At 41.3% G+C, this 14,592-nt stretch overlaps 1 long non-coding RNA gene across 2 annotated transcripts in view; it reads right to left on the bottom strand.

The window, feature by feature from the left end:
- Positions 1 to 609: 609 nt before the first annotated feature.
- The window catches only part of LOC310681741, a 50,046-nt gene continuing 36,063 nt past the window's right edge, over positions 610 to 14,592 (bottom strand). For both annotated transcript variants that reach the window (XR_014513571.1, XR_014513572.1), the window contains exons 2-3: positions 11,781 to 11,848; positions 610 to 1,383 (exon numbers count right to left, since the gene is read on the bottom strand). This is a non-coding gene — a long non-coding RNA (uncharacterized lncRNA). The remainder of the gene's footprint in view (positions 1,384 to 11,780; positions 11,849 to 14,592) is intronic.

The raw sequence follows: 14,592 nt of genomic DNA, 5'->3' as shown, positions 1-14,592 counted from the left end.
CCATGTGACCACCCATTTGCAACTGAAAATATAGACCAATCAACGGCAAGCCAATCTTAAATAATGTTAGTCAAATTCAATTAAACTCAAACTTCTTGCAGCTGTATCCTTTTACTAAATTCCAAGCTACTTGGATTAGTCAGGCTTAGCGGTGTCCAAAAAGTCAAGGTGCAACACCTTGTAAATATTAAGCAAAATTATTTCTTTTTGAGTATCACTGCAGGGTATGTGGCTTGAATTACAAATTGATACCTTTGCTGTGTTACGGGTTGATGGTGTACATAACCAGTTTCTGTAGGGTTAGGAATATATGAATATTTGTTACTTTCACCTCACATCTTTCAATTTTATATGCATTCAGATATTAAATTATAGCTGCAGATAGGGTATATAATTGACTAATAGTCATTTGATGTGAAGTTGTACTTTGGGCAAAGACATTGCCCTTTGGTTGATTGTATGAGACAGTGGGGGGGGCTGACATATGAACATCATAATCTAAGAGCCTGATAGTTCAGACCAATGGCCTGCAACATTCCTTTAGAAATCATACTGGAACAAATCTAATCGTTAGAGTAGATTTATTTGTTTTATGTTCAAACTGATTCTCAGCTAGAAAAGCCTTGTTGATTTTCCAGAGTTGTTACATACACTGTTTTCTTATCTTCTGCAGGCTGTGTGCTCTGCAGACATTTTAAGTACTGTAATTAATATTTAGAATTTACACCCTGAGTCAGAACCTCCAGTCAGCATTTTCACATAATTTCTGTTGACCTTAGTAGGAGTTTGGTACTTTGGAAGATAAGAAGATGGGTGATCTTTTCCGAGTACTAAAGGACTGATTTGCAGCCAATGGGCAATCCAGCCTTTGGAAATACTTACGCTGGCTGAGACACACTGAATTATATTATATTATATTCGTAGGAAAACCACAAACTCAGAAAAATGCTCCAAAAATGCAGTTAGTTAATCCATGGCACTTATGACAGAGGATGGGGAATGAGGCTCTGGGAAGCATGTGGCCCTCCAGATGTTGTTGGACTCAAACTCCTCTCATTGCTAAGAATTAGCCATGCTGGTTGGAACTGATGTGAACTCAAGTCCGGCAACCTCTGGAGGACCACAAGTTCCTCATGCCCAGTTTAACTTAGACCTGAACGTTGCTGATGCTTTTCTCAGAGGTAGATAGTATCACAATTGCACAAGTTTTCCAAAATGCCTCTTGGAACTCTAAATGAGCCTCGAGAGAGAGACTGTGCATGTAGCTGACACTGTTTTCCTGGAAGAGCATGTGCCTGAGTGTTCCAGATGTCAGTCTTGTTATCCGGAGGATTAAGATGAAAATTCTCTCTCTTGATACAACATGCCACAACATTTGCAGGTCTTAAATGAGAACGAGTAGAATCCTCGTTAAATAATGTAGCATCAAGAACTAAGTCCGCAGTCCTAAACTAGGAGTAAGTTGCACTGAACACAATGGGATTTTTTCTGAGTAAACAGGCACAGCATTGATCATGTTCTCCATTATAAGACTCATATATATATATATATATAGCTTTTTAAAATTTGTTGTTTATCCCACCTTTCAACCACAATATCTCTGAGGTAGCATGCAAATCAAATAATTTCTAACATGCAAAATTTCAGCTTAAACCACAATTTAAAGATCTACTGGGCAAAGAAGGGTATGAGAACAGCAGTCATTAACTATTCCTGAATGCCTGGCAAAAGACTAAAGAGCTTTTACAGGGCACCTGATGAATCAGTCTGGGGAAGGAGTTTATAACCTGCAGGCAGCCCACCTCAGTTCTAAAGTGGAATCACAAAGCCCAGGTCCTTCCCTAAAGATCTTAACAAATGGACAAGTTTAAAAGAGTGGGCAATCTTCCAGGTAGCCTGGCCCCCAGATCATTTATGCCTTTATAGGTCTAAACCAGGACTTAGAACTGTTTCTGGAAACGAGCTGGCAATCACTACAAACCTTTAAACACTGATGAAATATACTCCCATCTACCCATCCCATTTTACAGATTAACTGTTGTAATCTGATCAGTTGAAACTTCCAGTCAGTCTTCAAAGGCTGCCCTAGATCTAACACACTGGAGCAGTCTATTCTAGATTATATGGGAGCAAGGTTAAAAAATGAGGTGTGCCTACAAATGTAAAGCATGAAAGCAATGAACAGGTGTTGAAGAACTTTATATAATGTGCATTATGCACATCTTGGCTGTGAGTCCAGGAAGACATGCTCCCTGCCTTGCAGACCTTTTTCTTCCTGGCCTTGGAGGGCAGGATCCTGACTGACTGAGGTTGGGGAACAGAATCTTGGTCTGAATATTGTTTAGGGGGTTGGGGTTATTGCTGTTATTGATGTTATTTTTTCATATCTTTATTTTGCATCTTATTATTTAGATAGGAATTGTTCAATTTGGTTGTGCACTTTTTGATGTTTTGTTTCTTGTTAATGATACTTTCGTTATGCCTGTAGTTATGTCGTTTTTTGTATGTTGTAAGCAGCCTTGAGCATGGTTTTAACTTTAGAAAGGTGGCATTCAAATCAAATGATTGATTGATACACATTGAAAAAGATTTGTGATAAACCTGGGTCATCCCTTGGAGTCCCTTCCAACTCTTGAATTTTATGATTCTATGACTGCTCTGCTCTGCAAAATAGAATACTATGTATTCAGTTGACTACTATGGAGGTGGGAAGCAGTCAGATCTCCCATTTTTAGCAAAGCTGTATGGCTTGATGGAAGCTACTGCCACGTGGTGATCTTGCTGAAAGTCATCATTATGGGGATCAGTTTTGTCCATTTGTCCATCCTTCCCTGGCTTGAAATGCTAACTTAGATTCTGAGCATGCTCAGATCAAACAAGATGCCCAATGCAAGCTCCTTTAGCCCACATCCAGAAATGATCAAACCCATTTCTTGCTGATATTCTTGCCGATTGCTGCAAAATCATGCCACCATTCAGCAGTGGTGCAAAGGAGAGAGAGAAAGAGTTAGAGACACCCTCTCAGGACTGCATCTACTGGGAGGTCACCATGGTCTTTGTGTGTTCACAGTGTGCTCTGGCTGCCACATTCAGGTGCTTGGCTTGCAAGTTAAATTAATGCATATGCAGAGGGAAGGCAAATTAAATTATTGCATATGTGGTGGGGACAGCACACATCACCCCACAATGGAAGCAGATTTGTTTTCTTAGCACAATTAACACTCTGCATGGGAAGGAAATCTAGTATTCATTGCTAGTTTGAATTAATAGCTCTAGAGCTGATAGGAGGGTTACCTGCCTGCTCTGTTTTATGTTTTCTTAATGGAAAATGGGCTATCTAACAACTCGGTTCTTCTTTCCTGGGTTTTGGTCATAAAGGAAGTTAGCATTCAAAACGTAGCTTGGCTGATCAAACAAGAACGAGTGGGAAAGCTCCTTGGCAGGATCTCTATAGGAACTTGGCTTCCATACAGTGAAAATACACTGCAGATGTATAAATTATGAAAGCTGGGACAGTGCTGGTCAAAATCTTCCATGCTGGAGTCATGTGGGAAAGAGAGTCTAGACATCCTAGATTAACTTATTTCTTTTACACTTGTGCAATCTAGACGCTGCGTAACGAAACCAGCAAAGTGCACAGATGTAACACTATGTCACCAAATGTCTCTATGTGAGCACCATAGTCAGTCTGCAGGTGGGGGGGGGGGGAGGCTTGTAGAAAGTCTCCTGATGTCCATATGTTTATTATCATTATAATTAACCAGTTGATACTGGGATGCATGGAGAAGAAAACCCTTTATTTTTTAGGACTCACAGCACATGCTTTTAGATGTCCTTAATGCTTTTAAATGCTGTTCAGTTATTTTCACATGTGGCTTTGTTTTAGTTTTGCCACTTTGGTGTTAAGCACCCAATGTGCCTATGGGAAGAAGGGTGGGTTAGAAATGTAATAAAATAAAATAATGATCCTTTTTGTGTCTACTCAGACGTAAGCCTCACTGAGTTAATCTATTATTTTTCTGCATTTCTGTACAGTGCAGTTTCATTTAAGTAATAAATCTGTGTAACCCCTATTGAAAGAACATATGGAGATCCCTGTTGGACCAGATGAAAAGTCCATCTAGTCCGATGTCCTGTTTCCTCACAGCAGCCAACAGGGCAACCAACAAACTGGGCATGAAGGCAATAGCCCTCCTCCTTCTTCCCGGCAACCAGTACTGTGAGGCTTGACTCCCACACTGCAACCTGCATTCCATTAAGGTCTTCAATCAATGGATCATCCATCTTCATTGCTCTTAGACAGTCCAGAAATGCTTTACCAACTTGCCAGTGAACCTTTTGTCTTCCAAGCCAGACATCCAGCCAGACATTTTGCAACCAAGGCACACATGAAAATGTTGTTGTGAAAGGGAAACAACATCAGTCTTTGTGTAATTCTGCAGAAGAGTGTTATATTTCAACAGCCTTGGCCTCATCCAATTCTGAATGTCAACAGTTGGTTTTCTGTTTTCTTAAATGAAGATCCTTGGTGGCAGATCAACACAGAGCCATAGGGAGATGCCTTATAGTGAGTTGGGCCATTGGTCCATCTACCTCAGCATTGTCTACACTTCCTGTCAGAGGTTTCAGGCATGGAATCTGTGGGAATGTTGAGGAAAGTAGGAGTGGATATATTGATTAAATATTATCCCTCCTCACTCACGCTAGTGAGCAAGCAGCAGAGCACATTCCCTTGCAGATTGCTGGAAGCAAGTTGATGGATTTGTTAGAATCATTTAAGCTAAGCAATCCAGTCTGGCTTGTCCAGTCTGGATTGTTCCTGGTAAGTTTCCCCTTTTATTTCCCTCTTAAAATAATAATAGAACAACAGTGTTGTTTAAAAGTAAGGGTAAAGTTGACTTACATTCAGTTCACAGTAGTATTCTGAAGGCAGACTTCAACTTGTGGTTACAGTTACATTTGTAGAGAAAAGAAGTTTGAGCTACGCCTCGGACTTTCTACCTTCTGGCTTCCATCCTCTGTAAGGATGAGCCATGTGCTGCTGGCTAAGAGTCAAAGAGCAAAAGAGTGGCAAAGAGCAAAAGAAGAAGATGGCTGTGTGACTAGCCCTTTTTCAGGGTCTGCAAGGGTCGCACACAGGAGGAGGAGGCTCCAGAGCAGGTATGACAGGAAGTCCTCCCTGTCTGGAGCAACATTCCCCTGTGTGTCTACTCTAGGCAACAGGAAATGCTGTATTTGACTGCTTCAGTGATGATACATCCCACAGGTTCTTTATCAGCCAGGAATTGAACCCAGAACTTTTGGCATGCAAAGCAGATGCTCTAACGTGGAGCTATGAATCCTCTCATCAGAGGGTAACTAACCATTTGCAAAAGAAAACAGACCTCCCACACCAACGGGTGGTGAACTTGTTGCAACTCATGGACTGGCTTAGGCCTGCCAACCCATTGTCAGTGGCCGACCTGACCTCAACTTATCTTAGCGGAGTTGCCTCTTCTTCCTCTTGCCCACCATTGCAACCAGGTCAGAGTGCTCCGGATACAGGAAGGATTGCTCCCACTGCAGTGCTGGGCTGTGATGGACAAAATCCCTATCTCGGCTCTTCAGAGACTGACCTCTTCCGATATAGAGCAATTCCCCCTCACTGTGCCTCTGCTAATAGACAGACAAGCATATCCACCAGTTTATGTAGATGTGTAAGAGAGGAAGAAGAAGAAGAAGAAGAGGAGGAGGAGGAGGAGGAGGAGGAGGAGGAGGAGGAGGAGGAGTAGTTTGGATTTGATATCCCACCTTTCACTCCCTTTAAGGAGTCTCAAAGCGGCTAACATTCTCCTTTCCCTTCCTCCCCCACAACAAACACTCTGTGAGGTGAGTGGGGCTAAGAGACTTCAAAGAAGTGTGACTGGCCCAAGGTCACCCAGCAGCTGCATGTGGAGGAGCGGAGACGCGAACCCGGTTTCCCAGATTACGAGACTACCGCTCTTAAGAACTACACCACACTGGCAGGTTCAGGGTAGTCGTTCCCCCTTCAGTGATTCCTGCTTTCACTTAGAACAGGCCCCCTGTTGATGTGTGGTCCTCAAGACAGTTGGCCAACAGCAAGCACAGCCCTTCAGGCTGAAAAAGCCTAGCCGCCCCTGCTCTGGAAGAGCACATTTCCATGGGCACAGCTTGAATGGCAGGGGTGCTCACAATGTCCCTTGTGACACAAATTGTTCCTTCCCTCTGCACAGTTATTAAGGACCCAGGGACCTTGTTCTCTTTTGCATTTGATCATTGGTGAGAAAGGATTGCAGTCTGCTGAATGCTGTGAAGGCACCATAAACATATTGGGGTGGAGGGCACAAAAGAGGTAAGCTTTGTCCTACATGTCAGATTTCTGAAAAAGAGACAGAGGTATATTTTATGTTAACATGCCCATTTTAAATAGATTTTCTCTGATAGCCCTGACAACTTTGCAGGGACCAGAGCAGCCTCGCCATCAGTGATGCCAGCTTCCTTAACCCTCCCTGCATCTTCATGTCTTAGCTTTATTTTCATTCCATATAGAGAAGGCCAAGTCATGGGTTTCTCTGACTGTTTTTTTTTTGGGGGGGGGGAATTGATTTGAAGTACTTGGTTTGTAGCAAAGCAACCTGCACCACATATTCAACTATAATATTTTTAGATATATCCAGGTAAAGGAATCAGAAGTGCATGAATTTATTCCCTGAATGGAAAGAGCATGGATTCAATTCATACGACTGTATTAGGGAAGACGGAAGAGGGGGAACACTGTCTTATTAAACAAGTTTCTGCAGCACAACGCCTAGCTTGTTGGCTGGAGATCAGCTTCGTTTTGTTTATATTCGCACATCCTGAAACTGCTCAAACCCAGACCCTCTGGCTGCTAGGTACGGCTTTCACCTGGCACAGAATTTTTAAAATACCAGAGTCTGAACAAGGACAGGATCCAGCGGTCAAGCATTAAAAAGATCTCTTGTCAGGTGGTGCACAAGACAGTTGCAGCTTGAAACACACATGTCTGCGTACCACACACATACCATTTGAAGCAATGTGCCATAAATGCAAAAGAAATTGAATCTGCAACAAAATGCTGCAGCATGGAGTTGTCCTGTCCAAGGTGCCAGTAAGCCAGCCATACCCACATCCATATTATTCTGTTCCATTCCTATTACCCTCACTCTGGTTTTCCTTCCTTTCCTCAGCATTCCGTGTGTGTGTGTGTGTGTGTGTGTGTATACACATATATACACATACATAGTGTACGTACCATTGGCTCCAACTACGCAGTTCCTTCATACACATGCAGAACAGAACGGTGGTGTCTTTATGGTATGTGGTTTATATACACACATAAAGAACCTGAGACTACAATGGAGGGATTCACGGCATTAACCCCCCCCCCCCCAAAAGGGTCTTCTTTTTCCCATAGCCTCTGCCTTGGATTGAAACAGAAATCAAGCATTGTTCTCTCTCCCTCTCTATAGCTTGCTGCTTTACTCCTAGCTCACATCACTCCAACTCTCTGCTCTCAAGTCTGGCTTTCTCTTTCTAACTGCCCATGAGTTGGGCACCACTTATTTGCCACCTCACACAAATCCACTTCCTTTGTTCCCCTTTTCATGATAATATTTATTAAGTTTTCATTTTTCAATGAAACATTTATAATATATCTTTTCATCACCTATAATTTGACTCTTTGAAGCCTCAAACTTCCCTCCATCCCCCCAAAACCGACTTTCTATCTTCTTTTCATAATTTCCTTGCATTTCCAATTTCCCCTATCTACCTATTTTCATTCCTTAAAATTCCTTCTCATTGTAGATAAGTTTCTATTTCTAATCTGCAAAAACCTTTAAATCAGTCTTGTTAGTGTTGTCAGAGATTTACAATGTTCTTTCAAATATAAAATAAATTTACTCCAGTCTTTTTCAAACAGTTGAACTTGCTGGTCACGGATTTTCCCGGACAGTTTTGCAAGTGCTGCGTATTCAGTCATATTAGTTTGCCATTCTTCTACTGTTGGAATTTCTTGCTGCTTCCATTTCTGGCCTAAAATAATCCTTGCACCCGTTGTGGCATAAAGAAATATAATCCTTCTTAGAGATTTCATCACCTAATATGCCCAGCAAAAAGGCTTCTGGTTTCTTTTGAAAGGTATTCTTAAATATTTTCTTCATCTCATTATATATCATATCCCAATAAATTTTTACCTTAGGACAAGTCCACCACATATGGTAGAAATTCCCTTCTTTTTCTTTACATTTCCAACATAGATGTCAGGCTGGAGCCAGCAAGCAAACAGCAGCAGCTGCCAGACTTGGATGGCAGCCCAGGGGACGAAGGGAGGTTTGATATGGGAAGATCAGAGGAAAGGACAGGGGGGAGTTCGCAGCCCATGGAAACACAGGACTTAGCAGACAATGTCCAAGCCAGTTTGCAAACCTCTCAGCATGCAAGAACGCAGAAGAGGAGGGGTACAAGAAAAGGGGGAAATGACATCACAGAAGCGACGGAAGAGATTCGTTTTCACGCATTGTTTCTGGAGGAAGAGGAACAATGCTGAGGATTTAGTTGAATCATCATCAGGGTAGCCATAAGTCACGGGGGCAGAGAGCTCCGGACAAGTGGCATGTTTTTTTCTGGAATAAAACCAACTTTTAATTGACTGTACATGTATGCGTCTTGCTGCCGCTACAATAGATTGTCACTTGTCCTATACATTTTTGCTAATTTTGTTCCCCTTAATGGCTCATCACCCAGGCGATCACCTCACCAGGAACCTCGCCTGGCTATTCCAAGAATTAAAAGGGGCCTAGGAATTCAGCCTAATTCTTTTGCCCAAAAAACCTCATAACAATATCAAGCACTGCTGCGATGCTTTGCAGATCCATCTCAATGAGATTCATACAGAAGCAGGCATCCTTAAAATGATCCTATGCACTGAAAACTACAGTCAGTATTTAATTAAATCTGTTTTCAGTTTCTATGTGAAACTAGATGGCAAATAAGCAGAGAAAACTTATTTTGTTGAATTCGTAGATGTCTCACTCCAGAAATATGTATTAAGATGGTGTGCTTTGATGGATTGTATATTGCTCTGGTGGCATTTGGAAACCAAAACTGCAACTCATTCCGGACTGTGGGTCTGTTGGCCTTTGCAAACCACAAACTTCAAAATATGCTTTTCCTTATTTATCTTACATGGATTCTTGGATTATTATAACAGCATCCTGTTAGAGTGGTGCCAGTGTGAACCCTTTGTATTAGAAATACAATTCATGACACTTTTATACACAGCCAACTTAATCATGAGGCAGACTAAAAGTCTGAGGGTGCAATTTAGGGCAATGATTTGGGATATTTCTCTACAAAGCTTAGAGTGTTATGGGCATTTGAATGCCGTCTTTGAGCTAGCTGACAAAGGGAAGATGCTAGGAAAAGATAGGTGGGGGAACAGGAGAAATTGAATTTAGTTCATATTTAAAGGTGAACGTATCTAGTGCACACTTTAGAGCTACTCTTTAAATTCACACTTTTCTTAATTTCACAATTGGGTGGACAACTGTTTGCATATCCTCCAACATTCTTCTGATGAAAATCAGGATGCATGTACTTTGGTGCTGCACTGCCCTGAGATTTAGCTGGCTTGCATGGCACCCAAAGACACCTGTCTTTTGGTGTTGTGCTCTTGTGAATGTGTGGCGGGGGTAGGGAGCCAACAATTACCATAATGCTGATTATATTTGCTGGACTGATTTCCATTCTAGAAATGGGATGAATAACCAGCCACTGGCAATTTCTGCTTCCATTTCTGTTGCTGTCGAAATTCTCCAACATCCCTAGAGAGCATGCCCAGCTGACCAGGTCCATTTGCCTTGCACTGTGTGGTGCCATGGCTGCTGTGGCACAATCCTCTACTTGTATCCCAACAACCATAGCAAGTGTAGGAATGAGATCTCCAGTAAAATTAAATTTACTGTCTTGGCACCATTTCACTGTGCCTTGGGACATTAAACAAGCCCTGAATTGGCAAACTAGACTTGTGATGATTTCCCACTTCATAGCAATTAGGTGTTTTGAGAAGTACAATGTCTTAGAGCTGTTAAGCCTTGTTAAACACAAAGTTGCGTCGGTGAGCCAAAAAAGGGCATCTGTGCATATGCTTAGCCCCATTGACATCAATGGAAACAATCCAAATTAAGTGCAAAATAACTTATAGATCACTCGTTGACAAGAGGCAATTGCAGGTGACCTTCTTTCACTGTGTTCCTACCGGCACATAATCTGAAAATAACAAGCATATTTATTCTGCAGGAGGTGAGCTGATTCAAATTGATGTCAAATTACTGACTCAGACAACACAAATGGGTACATTTGTGAGCTGGATAGGGAAGGTTATAGGAGCTATAGAAAAGATGGCTTCAGTCCTGTCTCCCACCAGAACCCCCATGCACAGGACCCAAAGGTACGTGTAGAAGGCACACAAAGCCGCCATATTGCTGAAGCTAAGCAACCTCTGCCTGATCAGTGCTTGTACAGGTGGCTGCCTAGGATCAACAGGTGCATTGCTTTGGGTTCCACAATGGAAGAATAGTGGGATATGAATGGAAGGAAATAAATGAAACCATTTCCCAAGCATTCCCCGAAGCTTTTCTGCCTTCATGAACACCAGCAAAACTTTTCAAGGGGCCTCATATGGTGCCATGTTCTTAATTAAATGCCTCGACATTACATCCTTTAGCCATGTTGATTCTGTTGTGTTTATCTGTGATTTAGATAGAAAATTATGAAGACGGTTCAGCTAAAGGGCTGCAGCTTCCAGCCTCCGCGTTATAGTTCATCCTGTACATAGGATCTAATGGCCCACTTGAGAAGGTGGGACCACTCAGCAGCCTGAGAACAACACTATGCTGCCTAGGCAGGTATTGTAACACACAATTCAGTGGCTCACCATAAAGGACAGACAGCTGCATGCAATCTGGAAGGTTCTCAGTTTGAGTCCTGGCACAATTGCTCCTTTCTGAAGATCATCTCTGACATTCTGGAAACTGCAGAAGGGAAACTACCCCATTACCTTGTGGGGATGGAGACAACTGCTACCATTGTGCGTCTTTTCAAAATTTAGCACTGAAGCATTTCATTAAGATTCCTCGACCAAATAAGCCACATAAAAGATACAGTTCACTTCATATTTGACACCAGGGAGATAATTTGCTTGAACGCCCATTCTCATGGCCAGTTGAAGCTTTTAAAAGGTTTTCACTAAACAATGCATGTCTGATGCAATGCAGACATGAAAAGTTATTTCACAACGAGTATTTGGCAGTAAATGTTTATTTAAAGCTATGTATAGCTGTTTTGCATGCCAGATCTTCCGAAGGCAATTGGGAAAGTGAAGTCATTGTATAAGCAAGTTGACAAGAATCCATTCCTATAAGTTCTACAGCTGTATCGAGATTAAAAAATAATCAAATGAGACCAGTACATTAGTTTTTGCTTTAATTAAATACATAATTCACAAAACTATGAATAAACTCAGCGGAGGGATGCCAAGATTGCCAAGTAGCCAGTCTCAAAGAAACAGGGACAAAATTGAAGGTCTCACCTTCTCCGGTAACTTTTTTCTTTGCTTTATAGCAACAACAGCATGTTTTTCTTATCAGCTCTGAAATGTACCAAGGCACACAGAAGTCCTTTTGCTTTTTGTAATGAAAACCTGTTTTTACAAACCCTGTGGATTTTTCAGCCGTCGTAAAAAATTAATGCTATCTTACGTTTGTGGAAACTTGGCGTCGTTCCTTGGGATGTTTCTGGCTAAGGTATAAGCTTGCTTCATTGGCTCCTGAAAGAATGATTTGTTATTTATTACTAAGAAAGGCAACAAACTCTATTAATATTGTAGAACTGACAGGAAAATATTTTTCTGCCTGCCATAGTGGTCTCCCCCCTCCCTTTCTTGTTCCTTGTTTTCTCTCCATAATCAGATGTGAGCATGCTTTTTAGAACAACAAAACAAAACAAAAAAAATCAGTCAGGGGCTACTTGAGATTCCTTTGGGTTTCACCAGAGACAGGCTTAATTAACAATCTTTGCATAAAAGTTTAGCTTCTCTGAGTTCTAATTTTGTGAAGAAATATTAGCTAGGCTGGCCTAATTGTCACTGTGAGCTTGTAAAGCTAAGCAATGGCAAGACCTCATTTGGGGCATGACCCTCAGTTCTAGAAACCATAATTAAATACAGGTGCTAATAAATTAAAAATAAACATGAAAACTGGTTTAAAAATGGGATAATGAGCCTAGGGGGCAGATAATAGGAGGAGGAAAGGCTGAGAGTGTTTTGCTCAGAAAGTAAAATAAAATATGGGGAAGGTTTTGTAAAGTCTTCAGCTATAATAGGGTGCCTTGATAAAGAAAAAGAAGGATAAGCAGTGTATTGGCTTATTTTATTTATCATATTAGCATCCTATCCCATCCTTCCTAGGAGTTCTGAGCAGACTTCATGGGACTACTCCTCACGCCCAATTATTCATTTTATCATCATACTGACACAGGCTGCATACATATCATTCTCTTAAAACACATTTCCCTCCCACCCCTAGTTTATCCCCTTCCCAAGCTACAATTCTCAGTACACTTAACAAACTACAGTTCTCAAGATTGTAAACACAGCCTTAGTATGTTTTATTCATAAAGAGTAAGAGGAGGGGCAGGGTCACCAAACAGAAGTCCTACATTAGGAGCCTGCAGTTACTCTACTTATACATAATGTTTATAAAGCAGAGTGTGTTACCGTCTTTTTCTTATTTAGGGATCCCAGCACTTGAACCAGAAACTAAGGGCTTGAACTAGGTGAGATGCTTTTAGTGAGTACATTACTGGTCTATTCATAGTAAACGGGGGGGGGGGGGGCAATCTAGATTGACAGGTCAGGATCCAGGAATGTTCCTCCTTAACAATAATTCTGTGATGGTTCCCATTTTACAGATGGGATAATGAGCCTGAAATGTATGAGGCAACATAATAATCCTGTCTGCACTATCCTAAACTGGAACTTGAACCCAGGTCACACATAGGGAAAAGGGGATTGCTTAATGGTAGATTATATGTTTTGCATAAGGTTTGAGATTCAATCCTAGGTATTTCCATGTTGGAAAATTTATTTTCTTTCTGCTTGAAACCCTGGAGAGTCAGTGTCAGGCAGTGTCAACAGAACTGAGCTAGATAGGCCCACGGTCTAATTCAGTAGTAGGGAGCTTCATTCCAGGTCTGCCCTATTTTCTATCTGTGGGGCTGGTTGGTGTGCCATTTAAAACTGACAGAAACTCCAATTCCTTATTTAAGTGTAGGTAGAAACCACCTAGAGAGAGTAATTTGCATGCAGTAAAGTTTACAATGCCCTCTTCAGACAATCTCTTTTTGAAGCTTCCATTGTAATAGCAGTAACGTTGTTTAAAGTAAATGGGAATTTTGCCAAGGCTAACATTTCAAGATTGGGGCATGAGATATCCACATTCATAGCCAATATAACAGTGACCACGTCTATAAAATACTTTCCATAGAGGTCGGTGTAAAGACTTCCTTTTTTCCAAATTTATAGGCAGGGTGTTAGGAAAAACCAAAATTTCCATATATAAACTGTAGAAAGTTTGTAAAATTTACCAAAGCAGAACACACACATGCAATGGCCTGGTAAGCAGCCAAAATGATTATTTTCCTAGTGGGTGCCCATCTCCATGCATAGTTATGGTCTATCCCTGCCGCCCTCCAACGGCTTAACTAAGGATTGCCTCCCAATCCATCATCAGTTCCAAATGAATGAATCACAGCATATTTCTTCCAGCAGCTTTTCTGATCACTAAGGCCTGGTCTGAATGGTTCTTTGGGAGCTGGATGTACAACATTTTTTTTGTTACCAAAGCTGCTTAAAGGTCTTCTCCACACCACTCTCCATGCCTGATATTCTCCATGTATTACAGTTCTTTCCTTTCCATGGATTCAAGATAGCATTGTGGAGAGTGCTGATCACTTGCTACACAGGCATAAGTTATTCAGTGTTTGAATTCAGTGTTAATCTTATCATTCATTTATTTAATTTCTTGCCTGCCCATCACCATAAGGTCCCAGTGATATTAATATGCTATGAGTTTAGGTGAATCACAATGAATTAATAATACATTCGAGACGGCTTCTGTGAAGACATGTACATAATTATTTTGTTGGGAGCTTTTTTTACCTCAGTGGAGGATTCTGTACAGAAGACAACTGTATTAACTGGTAGGCTACACAGATTGTGAGGTGCTGGTTGCTATCGTCAGTATGTCCAAACTATCTAAATAGTCAATATAGTACTTTCCAAAACATTGACTGTGTGTTGCTATGGAATAAATAAAGGCAGCTGTGCCTATCTGTCCTACTTTGCCTTTAGATATACTAGTCACCCAGAAAGGAAGCAGAAATCGATGTGATTCATTAAAATCACCCACAATACATAATTTGCCATGATCCAAGGTTTAAAGGCTCAAGTCCTATTCAGGTGTTCACTGCCACACAAATATTCTAAGATCCTACTGACTTTAGTGTGGGAGT

This window comes from Podarcis tiliguerta, assembly GCF_965153285.1.
Source record: "Podarcis tiliguerta genome assembly, chromosome: 1".
Classification (NCBI taxonomy): Eukaryota; Metazoa; Chordata; class Lepidosauria; order Squamata; family Lacertidae; genus Podarcis; species Podarcis tiliguerta.
This window is presented reverse-complemented; position numbering and strand designations above follow the sequence as displayed.